General features: G+C 46.6%; 2 non-coding genes across 2 annotated transcripts; both read right to left on the minus strand.

Moving 5' to 3' along the window:
• Positions 1–5322: 5322 nt before the first annotated feature.
• On the minus strand, positions 5323–5395 carry trnav-uac (transfer RNA valine (anticodon UAC)). The gene has a single exon. It is a non-coding gene; the product is annotated as a tRNA-Val (tRNA).
• Positions 5396–9289: 3894 nt separating this feature from the next.
• trnav-uac (transfer RNA valine (anticodon UAC)) lies at positions 9290–9362 on the minus strand. Its single transcript has one exon. It is a non-coding gene; the product is annotated as a tRNA-Val (tRNA).
• Positions 9363–13571: the final 4209 nt, after the last annotated feature.

Here is a 13571-nt window from a genome sequence, read left to right on the forward strand (position 1 = left end):
GGAGAAGTGTTTGATGCTTTAACAATGTTGAATCTCTGTCCCAACCATTGCTTAACACAGTACTCTCGTCAGTTCAGCTAGTGGCCATGCTCGCGTGGTTTAAATCCCAGTTTCCCGTCGCCATTGATACGTCCTTACTATACAGTGTAAATGCACACGAGGCCCATGCTTCAGAGAAGGTCAGTCTGTGACCTGTCCTTTATTCCTTAGCACTCAAATGATGGAAGTGGGTGGAGCTTCCCCTTTTACACCTGAAGATCCAGGTTAGGATTGTCTCCCACAAGTTCACCACCTAGTGGTCAATATACTCGCAGTGCATAATTTAGGTCAGATTATACATGGGTTACAATGCTGGTTGAATATATGACAGTCCCGGCCTCACTCCCTCTGGAGCTGGGGACGAGCGATTAGTCGATTGGTTGTTTTCGGCTTCAATCTGCTGTTGTAAAGCGAGGCGGAGATGCAGGATCCTTTAATAATCTCTCACAACTCAACTGAAAGCAGCCGGAACGTGCAGCTTTGAGAGGGGCTTTCTGCACCGTCAGGGCTGGAAACGGGAGGGAGTGAGAGACACTGTGTCGAGTTTGAGTGTGTACAGAACTGTACAGAGAAACCAGCCAGTGTAACAGGGCTGTGAGACACTGCATTTTTGTTCATAGTATAGTATTAGGCAGTCCCTCGTATCGAGGATGACTTGTTTCCACACGAAAAAGCGATGAGTTTACAGGTGTTTCGATGAGGGATCTGACAATCTAGGTCCCGAACTACATCCTGAAGGGTGGAAGATGCTTGTGGGTGGATTGTTTTAACGTGGGGTGACCGTTGCACACCAGCCACCACACGGGGGCGAGGTCTTGGTTCATGGGTGAGGTCTTGGTTCAGTGGCAAGGATTACCCAAGAAGACCATAGACCAAGCTCTGCTGCATGGACCTAGTGTGTACACATGCGCGGACTATCCATAGATCGCAGTGTGGGCTGGCCCGTGCTGTCCCTGGTCCCTCGCCTCTCCTGAGCACCGATCACGACGCTCCTGGGCCCCGATCTCTCACCGCTCCTCCGCTCCGATCAAAAATGGAGCAGTCAGAAACAGGACATCAATTAGCCTCTCTTATCTTGGAGACATCAAATATCAACACTGTTATTTGAAATATCAAAATATTAAACTCCAGCCTAGTTGAAGGGTTATTAACATCAGCAGAAACAAACACCAACTTTGTTAATATTGAACCATTAATGTCAATTATTCCATTTTTTTATATTTTAATTGAACAATGTTCAAAATGTTTCCACGCGGTTTCAAACCAGGGACTTTTCGCGTGTTAAGCGAACGTGATAACCACAACACTGCGATTGACATGGTGCTAGGAACATAACCAGAGCTTTAACCTACACAGCTGGCCGATACTTCAGGAGCTGGTTTTACGAGAATAGAATAATGGTGCTCTATTTAGGAAGGCTGTGAGTGTCGCAGGAATTGATCTCGTGTTTCCCAGACTTTACACATAGTAACAGGAGCGAGTGGTTAGGATCTGGGATGCATGGCTTGAAATGGCGGTGGAGACAGACTGAATCTTATCTCTGAGATGGGAGTTGGATAAGTGTCTGAAGGAAAAACAATTGCAGGGCTCCGGGGAAAGGGCGGGGGAGTGGGACTCGCTGTGAGTCGGTACGGTCTCGACGGTCCGAATGGCCTTCCGTGCTGTAACCATACCGTGATTCGATAAGTTAGTGGCACATTTCAAAGTGTGGGTGGGAGCACAACATTGCAAATGGACATGGATTGAGTCGGCAAAAGTAGAGGCATCTGATTCAGGAGATTCGCGGGGCACGGAAATTCGGGAGTTTAATGACTTTGAAAGGAACATTTTTGTTTTGTGCCGTTTCGGTCAGATAAATGTTTGGGAAAGGAATTTTTCGCAGAAAGGGATGCAGCATTTAACCTTCTGCCTTAACACTTCTTTCTGGGTGTCAGGTCACATTTCGTTTCAATGTTTTTATTCCAGAATTGCTATAAGAACATAAGAATTAGGAACAGGAGTGGGCCATCTAGCCCTTCGAGCCTGCTCCAACTTCCCCAACATCGGGAACAATCTACCGCATCTAACCAGTCCTGTGCCATCAGAATCTTGTATGTTTCGATGAGATCCCCTCTCATCCTTCCACACTCCAATGTATAAAGACCCAGTTGATCCAGTCTCTCCTCATTTGTCAGTCCAGTCATCCCGGGAATCAGTCGGGTGAACCTTCGCAGCACTCCCTCAATAGCAAGAACGTCCTTCCTCAGATTAGGAGACCAAAATTGAAAACAATATTCCAGGTGAGGCCTCACCAAGTCCCTGTACAGCGCCAGTAAGACCTCCCTGCTCCTGTACTCAAATCCCCTAGCTATGAAGGCCAAAATACCATTTACCTTTTTCCTGCCTGCTGTACCTGAATGCCAACTTTCAGTGACTGATGAACCATGACACCCAGGTCTCGTTGCACCTCCCCTTTTCCTAATCTGCCACCATGCATAAAATATTCTGTCTTCACGTTTTTGCCCTCAAAGTGGATAACCTCACATTTATCCACATTATACTGCATCTGCCATGAATTTGCCCACTCACCTAACAAGTCTAAGTGACCCTGCAGTCTCTTAGCGTACCCCTCACAGCTCACACCGTCACCCAGTTTAGTGTCATCTGCAAACATGCAGATATTACACTCAATTCCTTCATCCAAATCATTGATGTACATTGTAAAGAGCTGGGGTCCCAGCACTGAGCCCTGCGGCACTCCACTAGTCACTGCCTGCCATTTTAAAAAGGACCCTTTATTCCCGACTCTCTGCTTCCTGTCTGCCAACCAGTTCTCGATCCACGTCAGTATATTACCCCCAATACCATGTGCTTTGATTCTGCACCCCAATCTCTTGTATGGACCCTTGTCAAAAGCCTTTAAAAGTCCAAATACACCACATCCACTGGTTCTCCCTTGTCCACTCTACTAGTTACATCCTCAAAAATTCCAGAAGATTTGTCAAGCATAAATCGATCCCTTTCATAAATCCATGCTGACTTGGACCGATCCTGTCACTGCTTTCCAAATGCGCTGCTGTTTCATCCTTAATAATTGATTCCAACATTTCCCCATGACTGATGTCAGGCTAACCGGTCTATAATTACTCGCTTTCTCTCTCCCTCCATTCTAAAAAAGTGGTTTTACATTAGCTAACCTCCAGTCCATAGGAACTGATCCCGAGTCAATTGACTGCTGGAAAATGATCACCAATGCATCCACCATTTATAGGCCGACTTCCTTAAGTACTCTTGGATGTAGACTATCAGGCCCCAGGGATGTATCATCCTTCAATCCCAACAATGTCCCACCTCATAAGGATATCCTTCAGTTCCTCCTTCTCACTAGACCCTCGGTCCCCTCGTACTTTTGGAAGGTTATTCGTGTCTTCCTGCGTGAAGACGGAACTGAAGTATGTGTTCAATTGGTCTTCGATTTCTTTGTTCCCCGTTATAAATTCACCTGAATCCGACTGCAAGGGACCTACAGTTGTCTTCACTAATCTTTTACTGTTCATATTTACAGAACTTTTTGCAGTCAGTTTGTATGTTCCAAGCAAGCTTCTTCTCATAATCCATTTTCCCCCTCCTAATGTAACCCTTAGTCCTCCTCCATTGAATTCTAAATTTCTCCCAGTACTCAGGTTTGTTCCTTTTTCTGGCCAATTTATCTGTCTCTTCCTTGGTTTTAACACTATCCTAAATTCCCCTTGTTAGCCACGGTTGAGCAACGTTCTCCGTTCTATTTTTACTCCAGACAGGGATGTGCAATTGCTGAAGTCACCCGTGTGATCTTTAAATATTTGCCATGGCCTATCCACCGTCAACCCTTTAAGTATCCTTGGCCAGTCTATTCCAGCCAATTCACACCTCATACCGTCGAAATTACCTTTCCTTAAGTTCAGGACCCAAGTGTCTGAATTAACTGTGACACTCTCCATCTTAATGAAGAATTCTACCATATTATGTTACTCTTCCCCAAGGGGTCTTGCACAACAAGATTGCTAATTAGTCCCTTCTCATTACACATCCCACAATCAAGGATGGCCAGCTCCCTTCTTGGCTGAGAAAACCATCCATAACACACTCCATGAAATCCTCCTCCACCACATTACTGCCATGTGGTTAGCCCAATCACTGTGTAGATGAAAGTCACCCATGATAACTGCTGTACCACAACTGCACACATCCCTTCTTTCTTGTTTGATGCTGTCACCAACCTTACCACTACTTATCAGTGAGACAGACATTGCAGCAAGTGTCTGGTTATTGTGAAACAGCAATTGCTCAAAGAACAGTGACCCCGACATGATTTGAACACGCAACCCTTTAATCCAAAGTCAGGCACACTACCTTTGCACCACAAGGTCTACACATTAGTTAAGGGATGTTCGTCTATATGACGGTTCTGCAATACAAGGGGCTTTAAAATCCTCGCCCATTTCCACCAGGTATCACAAGCAGCGCTCACCTGACTGTCACCGGATGGTTTGTTCGAAAACTTTTCTCTTGCTTTCATAGGAAAGCATCATTAGTAACACCTCACCTTCTTTTACACATTCAAACAAATGCTAACTCAGGGACACTCCACACTTCAATCATTTGTGCTGTGCTTTGCATCTTAACTCGAAAACCATATCCCATTTTACTCACTGTATTTTAGCTTTCTGGTTCAAACTCTTCATTGCCGATGACACCACGAATCTGGGGCAACTTTTCTCAAATTTAACAGCACCGGTTATTCCTACCGTGCGCACAAAATACAATCAGTAGTGAAGATAAAATCCCACTGTGCGTATTTTCAGATTCAACGCAGTAGGATTTCAAATAAAGTGAAAGAATTTTACACTGAAAAGATTTGGAAGTGTTCCTTGTATTTGTGTCTTTAATTAAACTTTGTGACGTCTGACTCCCGTTCATGCCACTGCTGAATAAGAAAGGAGGGTTTGACATTGACCAGACTGCACTGCCCCTGATATTGGTGAGCTCCTCCTTTATATTCAGTGGTTTCTCGCCCTTTGATGGGCTGCAGTGCAGCGGATATCACGTTGGCCTCACTCTCGAAAGGTCCTCGGTGGATCCGTTTTCTCTCACTCAAAGTTATCTATTTAGTAAAGTGAAATAAAAAGCAATTAAGCAATAAGGGAGCCCTTTTGCCTGAGCAAATAAAAACAGCAAATGCTGGAAATCTCAGCAGGTCAGGCAGCATTTGCAGGGAGACTAAACTCGCCTCCGATTGTTCATCCACAGCAAGTTTAAACATAATGTTTCCACCCAGGATCGAACCAGGGACCATTTGTGTGTAAAGCAAACGTGATAACCACTGCACTACAGAAACCTCTGGTACAGCCGCTCCAACAGAGGGGAGCTGACCAGTGAGCTCCCTCTGTGCTGATCGGGAATGTGTTGGCTCACCTTCAACAACTTCTGTCCCACACTGAAAGTTCTCAATCCTTCTCCTCCGCTGACATTTACAGAAATGTCACGGATCACCCAGCCACCGTGTTCACTTCCACAGACTCTCAGTGGGGCCGCAGAGGCTCCTACCGTCTCCCCGCGATCAGCCATATCAATCAGTTTACAAAATTAAACACCGAACACGTGCCCGGAAAAGGGCAGGGGAAGCCAGATAGTCTGTAAGCTCAGTCTATCACAGAAAGTATTGGTATTCATGGAGATTACAGCAATTATTAATCGTCTCACAGACCTCAATTATTTTTATGCGATGAATTGATCGAGGATGGAAACCAGGTTAGTGCCCCAGGTCTTAACCCCTTGACCACCAGAGAACAGATACGATACATGTCAATATATTTATATATATTTATATATGAACCTGAATATCAATGGCTAGCTACCTAGACCTCGTGGCGCCCACGGTAGTGTGTCTAAACTTGAGTGAGAGAAATTGTTCCACAGTGACACCTGTCATTTGTTCTACATGGTTACTGCTTGTACTATTACAAGGTGTGCACCAGATGGCACTGCATTGGGAGACTTTTAGCTTACCTGTACAGGTGTGCCTGGCCTAGTGTAAAAGGCAGGCCACCAGGTCTGATCCTCACTCTGTGGTTATCAATAAATGATACATTGTCTCGTAGAGTCATCATCAGAGCATCTGAAGGTATAACAATTGGCGACGAGATTCCAGATCTTCTCACGAAAATGGCTAACCTTGGTACGTTGCAGCATTTTGCTGAGGGGGATGATTGCGAAGCCTTTGTTGAGAGGCTTGTCCATTTCTTCACAGCAAACGACCTGGCTGGTGACGACCAGGCCACACTGGCTGATAAGTACAGAGCTATCCTGCGAACCAATTGTGGGCCCACGGTCTGTGGCCTCGTCAGGGACTTGCTGGCACCAGCGAAGACAATGACCAAGATGTACGAGGAGCTTGTAACACTGATCCAAGAACAAATCAAGCCCAAAGAGAGCATCCTCACAGCCAGAGAGCGGTTTTATACACAGCGACGGCCCGAAGGCCAGGAGATTACGAAATATGCTGCAGACCTCAGGAGGCTGGCGGCACCGTGGGATTTTGGTGACCACCTCACTGAAGCACTGCGGGATATCTTTATCATCGGAATCGGCAACGAGGGCCTTCTTCATAAGCAACTGTCAGCAGATACCACAGTCACACTGCAGAAGGCCATCTCCATGAGCCAAGCATTCATGACCTCGACCTGTGGCTCTAGGCAGATGACTCATCACTCAGGACTCAAACCCGGCAAGTACCGTGCACAGAGTGGTGCCTTTTAGAGGCTGGACTCTAGAACGTGAAGTTTCTCAGGGGAGAAGGAACATGCCCCCGAGTCCGTTAACTCAATGTCCATGGTCAGATTAGCCATGACCTTATTGAATGGCAGAGCAGGATCGAGGGGCCGAATGGCCGACTCCTGTTCCTATTTCTTATGTTCTTTTGTGAATCATTTAAGGAGCTTGAATCATTGATGAAGTTTTCTCCCCTATCTGACATTACCCACTCTGTATTTCGGAGACTGGTTTAAAATATTCAGTGCTCATGCGACAAGGAACCTGGGGCGAATTTTGTTCAATTTATTTCACAGCAAAAGTAGTCTCCAAAATAATATTTCTGCACGGGTTCAAACCGGGGACATTTCACGTGTGGTTCTCCAAAGTGGTGGAGGTTGTACACGAGTTTTAAATGGTGCATTCAATCCACTTTGAAAATGCATCTACTACTACGAGGAACATTTTGCCCATGAATGGGCCCGCATAATCTATGTGCACCCGCGACCACGGTTTGGTAGGCCAGGGCTAGGGGCTCAGTGGAGCCTCCCTGGGGGCATTGCTGAGCTGGGCACAAATAGTGCACCTTCGGACGCAGAGCTCCAAGTCCGCGTCAATACCACGCCACCAGACGTGGAATCTGGCTATGGCCTTCATGAGAACGATCCCCGGGTGCTCGCGGTGGAGCTACCGGACAAATGCCTCTCTGCCTCGCAGAGGCATGACTACTCGTCTGCCCCACATCAGGCTGTCTGCTTGTAGTGATAGCTCATGCATGCTCCTGTGAAAGGGTTTTAATTGCTCGGGGCAGGCAGCACGAGCCTCTGCCCAGTCACCGGTTAGGACACATCTTTTTTATAAGGATAACGTGGGGTTGCTGGCCGTCCAGGCTCTGATTTGGTGAGCTGTTAGGAGCGAACCTGTGGACTCAAAGGCATTGATTGCCATGACTATCTCACAGTCCTGTTCGTCAGACCCTTCCGTGGTGGCCAGGGGTAGCATGCTGAGCGCGTCGGCACAGTTGTCTGTGCCTGGTCTGTGCCTTATGGTATAGTCGTAGGACGCCAGCATGAGTGCCCACCGTTGAATTCGCGCCGAGGCGTTGCCGTTTATTGCCTTACAGAAACTTCTGGTACAACAGCCCCAACAGAGGGGAGCTGACCAGTGAGCTCCCTCTGTGCTGATCGAGAATGTGTTGGCTCACCTTAAACAACTTCTGTCCCACACTGAGGGCCCAAGTTTCGGGTGGAGTTGCTCCTAGTTTTTTGGAGCAACTAGTTTACTTTGGAGAATGTTAGAAATTGCAATTCTCGGATATTAGTTTGCTCCAGTTCAACTGAGTTCGTTGAGGTTGGCTTCAGGTAAGGTATTTTTTTTCAAAAAGAGGCGTGTCCAGCCACTCAGGCCTGTTTTGCAAGTTTCGGCAGTGAATACTTAAAACAAACTAACTTCGGCTGGAGTAAGCGCCCACTTTTGTAAGTTCAGAACAACCTTACCTAGAGGTAAGCTCAGTGCAGGCACAGCCAGAGAGGGGGTGGGAATCAAACACAAAAAGGACTGAAGCATTAAACACATCACTTAAAATGTCCAAAAATCTCTTTTGATGATATCTTGCCTTATATCTGCTGAATGAGGATAGTTGCTTCTCTTTTTATAAATAAACAAGTGTAACCTCACGGCTGAGGCAGGCACATTCCGGCTGCTTTCAGATGAGCAGTGAGAGATTATTTAAGGGTACGACGGCCCTGTAGCCCCCCACACCAGGATATCATCTCCCCCGGGGTTTTCCTCAGCTTGTGCTCGGTGTACGGGGAGCTTTGGCCCGGGTCCGAGGTAGCTTGCATCCCAGGGATGGACAATAACCCTCTGAGCTCTGGACCTGGGAAGAGCTAATAACTGATGATTTTTTTGTGGGTTTGAAATGTGGCTTAGATCTGCTGGTATTAACCGAGGCAGGGGCTGTGAGACATTGCATTGTGTTCAGGTTTAATCACAGCAATATCCGCAGTCAGGAGCTGAAACGGACGAAGACCTGAAAAAACACAAGACAAAAGCTTAAGAAATGTCAGCAATTGTGGTCAACTATTTAATGTGTTTCCTGCTCGTTTAGTGGTGCGGCGCTCACAGAGGGAGCCCGGATTCAGAAAGTAACTCTTTCATTCAAAATCTTATAAATAATGACATGCAACGAATTAAACTGTGTGTCGGGGGATGGGGATGGGTGAAGATTATTTGTTTTATTCCCCATTCATTAACCGACAGCGTTGTTTTGTAGAATTGTTACTGAGGGTCAGTGGAAACTTCAATAACTGAACTTTAATCATTCGAGGATTTTGAATCATTGATGAAGTTTTCTCCCTTATCTGACTTTACACACTCTGCATTTAGGAGACTGGTTTAAAATGTTCAGTGCTCATGTGACAAGGAACCTGGGGCGACTTTTGTTCAATTTATTTCACAGCAAAAATAGTCTCCAAAATAATGTTTCTGCCCGGGCTCGAACCGGGGACATTTCGCGTGTAAGGCGTACGTGATAACCGCTACACTACAGAAACGCTACGGTTCAGGTAATCTCAGGAATATAACCAGAGCTTTAACCTACACAGCTGGCCGATACTTCAGGAGCTTGTTTTACGAGAATAGAATGACGCTGCTATATTAAGGAAGGCTGTGGGTGTGGCAGGAATTGATCTCGTGTTTCCCAGACTTTACACATAGGAATAGGAGATGGCCATTTAGCAGCGAGTGGTTAGGATCTGGAATGCACGGCTTGAAAGGGCGGTGGAGGAAGACTCAACCTTATCTTTCAGACGGGAGTTGTATAAGTGTCTGAAGGAAAAACAATTGCAGGGCTACGGGGGAAGGGCGGGGGAGTGGGACTCTCTGAGAGTCGGCACGGGCTCGATTAGCCGAATGGCCTTCCGTGCTGTAACCATTCCATGATTCGATAAGTTAGTGGCACATTTCATAGTGTGGGTGGGAGCACCACATTGCAAAGGGACATGGATTGAGTCGGCAAAACTAGAGGCATCTGATTCAGGAGATTCGCGGGGTGCGGAAATTCAGGTGTTTATTGACTTTGAAAGGAACATTTTTGCTTTGTGCCGTTTCGGACATTGAAATATTTGTGAAAGGAATTTTTTGCAGAAAGGGATGCAGCATTTAACCATCTGCCTTAACAGTTCTTTCAGGATGTCAGCTCACATTTCGTTTCGATGTTATTATTCCAGAATTTCTATTTCCTTTGGTGTTTCACAATAACCGGACCCTTGCTCTAAAGTCAGTCTCACTGTTTCCCCAGTCTCCTGTTGATGTTATCAGCAATGAACATTTTGACCAAGACCCCGAAAGCACAGTGTGTAAAATGATTTATGGTTTCAGAGTTCACTTGCAGAGCACAGAAGAAATTATTCAATTATGGAGTTCCTTCAGTTAGCATTTCTTTAATTGTGCAAAAGAAGATTGTGGGTTAATTAATGATGATTTACCATGAAAGCAACATAAAATTAAAAGAAATGCAATCGCCCAACATGGGGCTTAAACCCAGGACCTTGTAATTAAAAGTCTCATCTTCTACCGACTGAGCACGCCGGGCTTCTGGCCAACGCTAGATTTTATCGCTCATTGCAGCCAGGCGCCTGTTGGCCACCCGCAGCCTGGATACAGTAACGTCCCAGCAGCTCATTGACTGTCGGAGTGGGACTGTGCGGTGCTTCAGAAGACAGGTCGAAAAAGCAAATTCACTGATTCCGTCCCATGTGCTCCACCGATCAAGAATAGCAACACACTAAACATGCTTCAATAATGGTTACACCTGAGCTCCACAATTGTGCAGTAGTTGGCTCGTTGCTCTAGGGGTGTGATTCTCGCTTAGGGGTTGTTACTTGAAATTTGCGAGAGGTCCCGGGTTCAAATCCCGGACGAGTCCTCAATTTACCCATGAATTTTGAACTTGCATCGAATTTTTGCAAAGAAGGACTTGCATTTCGACAGCACCTTTCAGGAACTCATGACACCCCAAAGCGCTTTCCAGCCGTTGAGTTATGTTTGAAGTGTTGGAGTGTGGGGAAAGATGTGCCCGATTCAACCCACACGAACTGCAACTCTTTGCGAAGGAGTTCGCTGCAAAGAATCAGGTATCTCTTGGACTTGGCCTTTCTGTGAATGAGTTCTGCTTGTACCTGCATTCAAGATGGAAACAGCAACTGGGCTTTATCTCACAGAAGCAGCGTGTAGCGGATAGTGAGTAGGTGACCAGGTTGATGTTCTCCGCTTTCAAACTTTGAAATTTCACCAAACAAAGATACGGTGAATCCAACTGTCCCTTTAAGCGACGGAGTGAAGGGATCGGTGCTCCAAACAGAGCTGGAACACGCGCAGTGCAGTAATATGGTCCGCAACATTAAGTGTCAGAGTTATTAAACATACAATAATTAAACATACACTTAACAACAGTACTTACACCCAAACCTTGCGAATGTTCGCCGAAGAACTCAAACACGTTACAGTTCCCTGCTCGGTGTACAAATTGATCAAAAATTAATCGGATTCTAAACTATCTGTTCCAAATGCCACATTTTATAACTTTTCCTTATCCCTGCTACGTGACAATTTAAATTTTTAATAGTATTACCTAACACAAGTGCCCAACTTCTAATGGAAGTTAATTAACCTGAAACGTTAACTCTGTTTCTCTCTCCACAGATGCTGCCTGACCTGCTCAGTGTTACCAGCATTTACTCTTTTTATTCTCCTAACTTATAATCAGAAAATCACTTCCCTTGTCATCTAACTACACTCCTTCCTGATATGTAGCCTTGTCCTACAAACCAGGCTCCTTTCGGATGATTCAGGCATTCATTGGAATTATAACTTCTGCACGATAACAATTCTGTGAATTATGTAACTATGTAATACTTGCCACCAGAGGGCGCGACTGTTGGAGTCCTAATGGTCACCTGCTCACACGTGCAGGGCCAGTATAAAAGGTCGGCTGCCATGTTGTTCAGGCACTCTGGAGTTGTAATAAAGAAGACTAAGGTCACACTAAGTTTAGCTCACAGTACTCAGCCTCGGGGAGTTTTTTTCTACACAACAATTGGCGACGAGTAACAGAATACGAACCTTCACACAACCATGGCTGCCGTTGGAATATTAGAGAGATCCGTAGAGGGTGATGATTGGGAAGCCTTCGTCGAGCAGCTCGACCTGTACTTTGTGGCCAACGAGCTGGAAGGAGACACTAACGTGGCCAAGCAAAGGGTGGTTCTCCTCACCTTCTGTGGGCCTAAAATATGCAGCCTCATCAAGATTCTGCTCACACCGACAAAACCAACGGAGAAGGAATATTCAGAGTTGTGCACACTGGTTTGGGACCAGCTCAAGCCGAAGGAGAGTATCCTCATGGCCAGATATCGTTTTTACACGCACCATCGCTCCGCGGACCAGGACCTGGCGGATTATGTCACCTACCTGAGACACTTCGCGGGACCTTGCTGCGTTGGGGCAAATGCTGTGGGACATTTACGTGCTGGGCATCATCCACGAGGTCATTCTTTGAAAGCTGTTGGCTGCTGAAAACCGAGACCTGAGCAGGGCCATCGCGATCGCCCAGGCATGCATGGCCACGGACGATAACACCAAACAGATATCTTCTCAACATCGAAGCTCACCGGCAAGTACTGTGCATAAAATGATGTCGCTAGCCGGCCGAACTGCATATGGGAGGGTCGATACGTCTGTGGGTGCAAGACCTGTGATGACTCAGATTGCGCCATCGGGGGTAAATGTGAATCTATTAACACCGTGTTGGTGCTGCGGGGGTAATCCTCGGGCCCATCAATGTCGATTCAACCACTACGTGTGCAAAGGCTGCACAACGATGGGGTAACTCCAGTGAATGTGCAAACGTGCTGTGACATACCACGTGGCTGAGGATGATCGATCCGGCAACTGAACCCAAGAAGCAAGGACTCCCAGGTGCAGGTGGGGATGTAGCATTTTATCAGGGAGGCTTTGATGGTGTGCCCGAAACGTTTCCTTTGGCCACCTGTGGCTCGCTTAACGTGTCGGAGTTCTGAGTAGAGCGCTTGCTTAGGGAGTCTCATGTTGGGCATGTGGACAATGTGGCCCGCCCAGCGGAGCTTGTCGAGTGTGGTCAGTGCTTCAATGCTGGTGATGTTGGCCTGAGCGAGAACACTAATGTTGGTGCTTCTGTCCTCCCAGGGGATTTGCAGTATCTTGCGTAGACAGCCCTGGTGGTATTTGTCCAGTGATTTGAGATGTCTGCTGTATATAGTCCATGTCTCGGAGCCATACCGCGGTGCAGGTATCACCACCGCCCTGTAGACCATAAGCCTGATGGCAGATTTGAGGTCCAGGTCTTCAAACACTCTCCTCCTCAGGTGATCGAAGGCTGTGCTGGCACACTTGAGGCGGTGTTGGACCTCGTCATCGATGTCTGCCATTGCTGATAGTAGTTTCCCGAGGCGTGGAAAAGGCACTTACAGCCTTCCTAAATATAGCACCCTTATTCTATTCTCTTAAAACAAGCTCCTGAATTCTCGGCTTGCTGTGCAGGTTAGAGCTGCGGTTTTATCCTCAGGTAGATTCGACCACAGTGTTTCCGTAGTGTAGTAGTTATCACATTTGCATCACACACGAAAGGTCCCCGGTCCGAAACCGGGCGGAAAGATCTTGAAAACTTGAATATGGGCCGAATACCTGACTCCTGTTCCTGACTCTTACGTTCTTCTGATCTCTTG

The sequence above is a fragment of the Pristiophorus japonicus genome, unplaced genomic scaffold (genome assembly GCF_044704955.1).
Source record: "Pristiophorus japonicus isolate sPriJap1 unplaced genomic scaffold, sPriJap1.hap1 HAP1_SCAFFOLD_66, whole genome shotgun sequence".
In the NCBI taxonomy this organism is placed as follows: Eukaryota; Metazoa; Chordata; class Chondrichthyes; family Pristiophoridae; genus Pristiophorus; species Pristiophorus japonicus.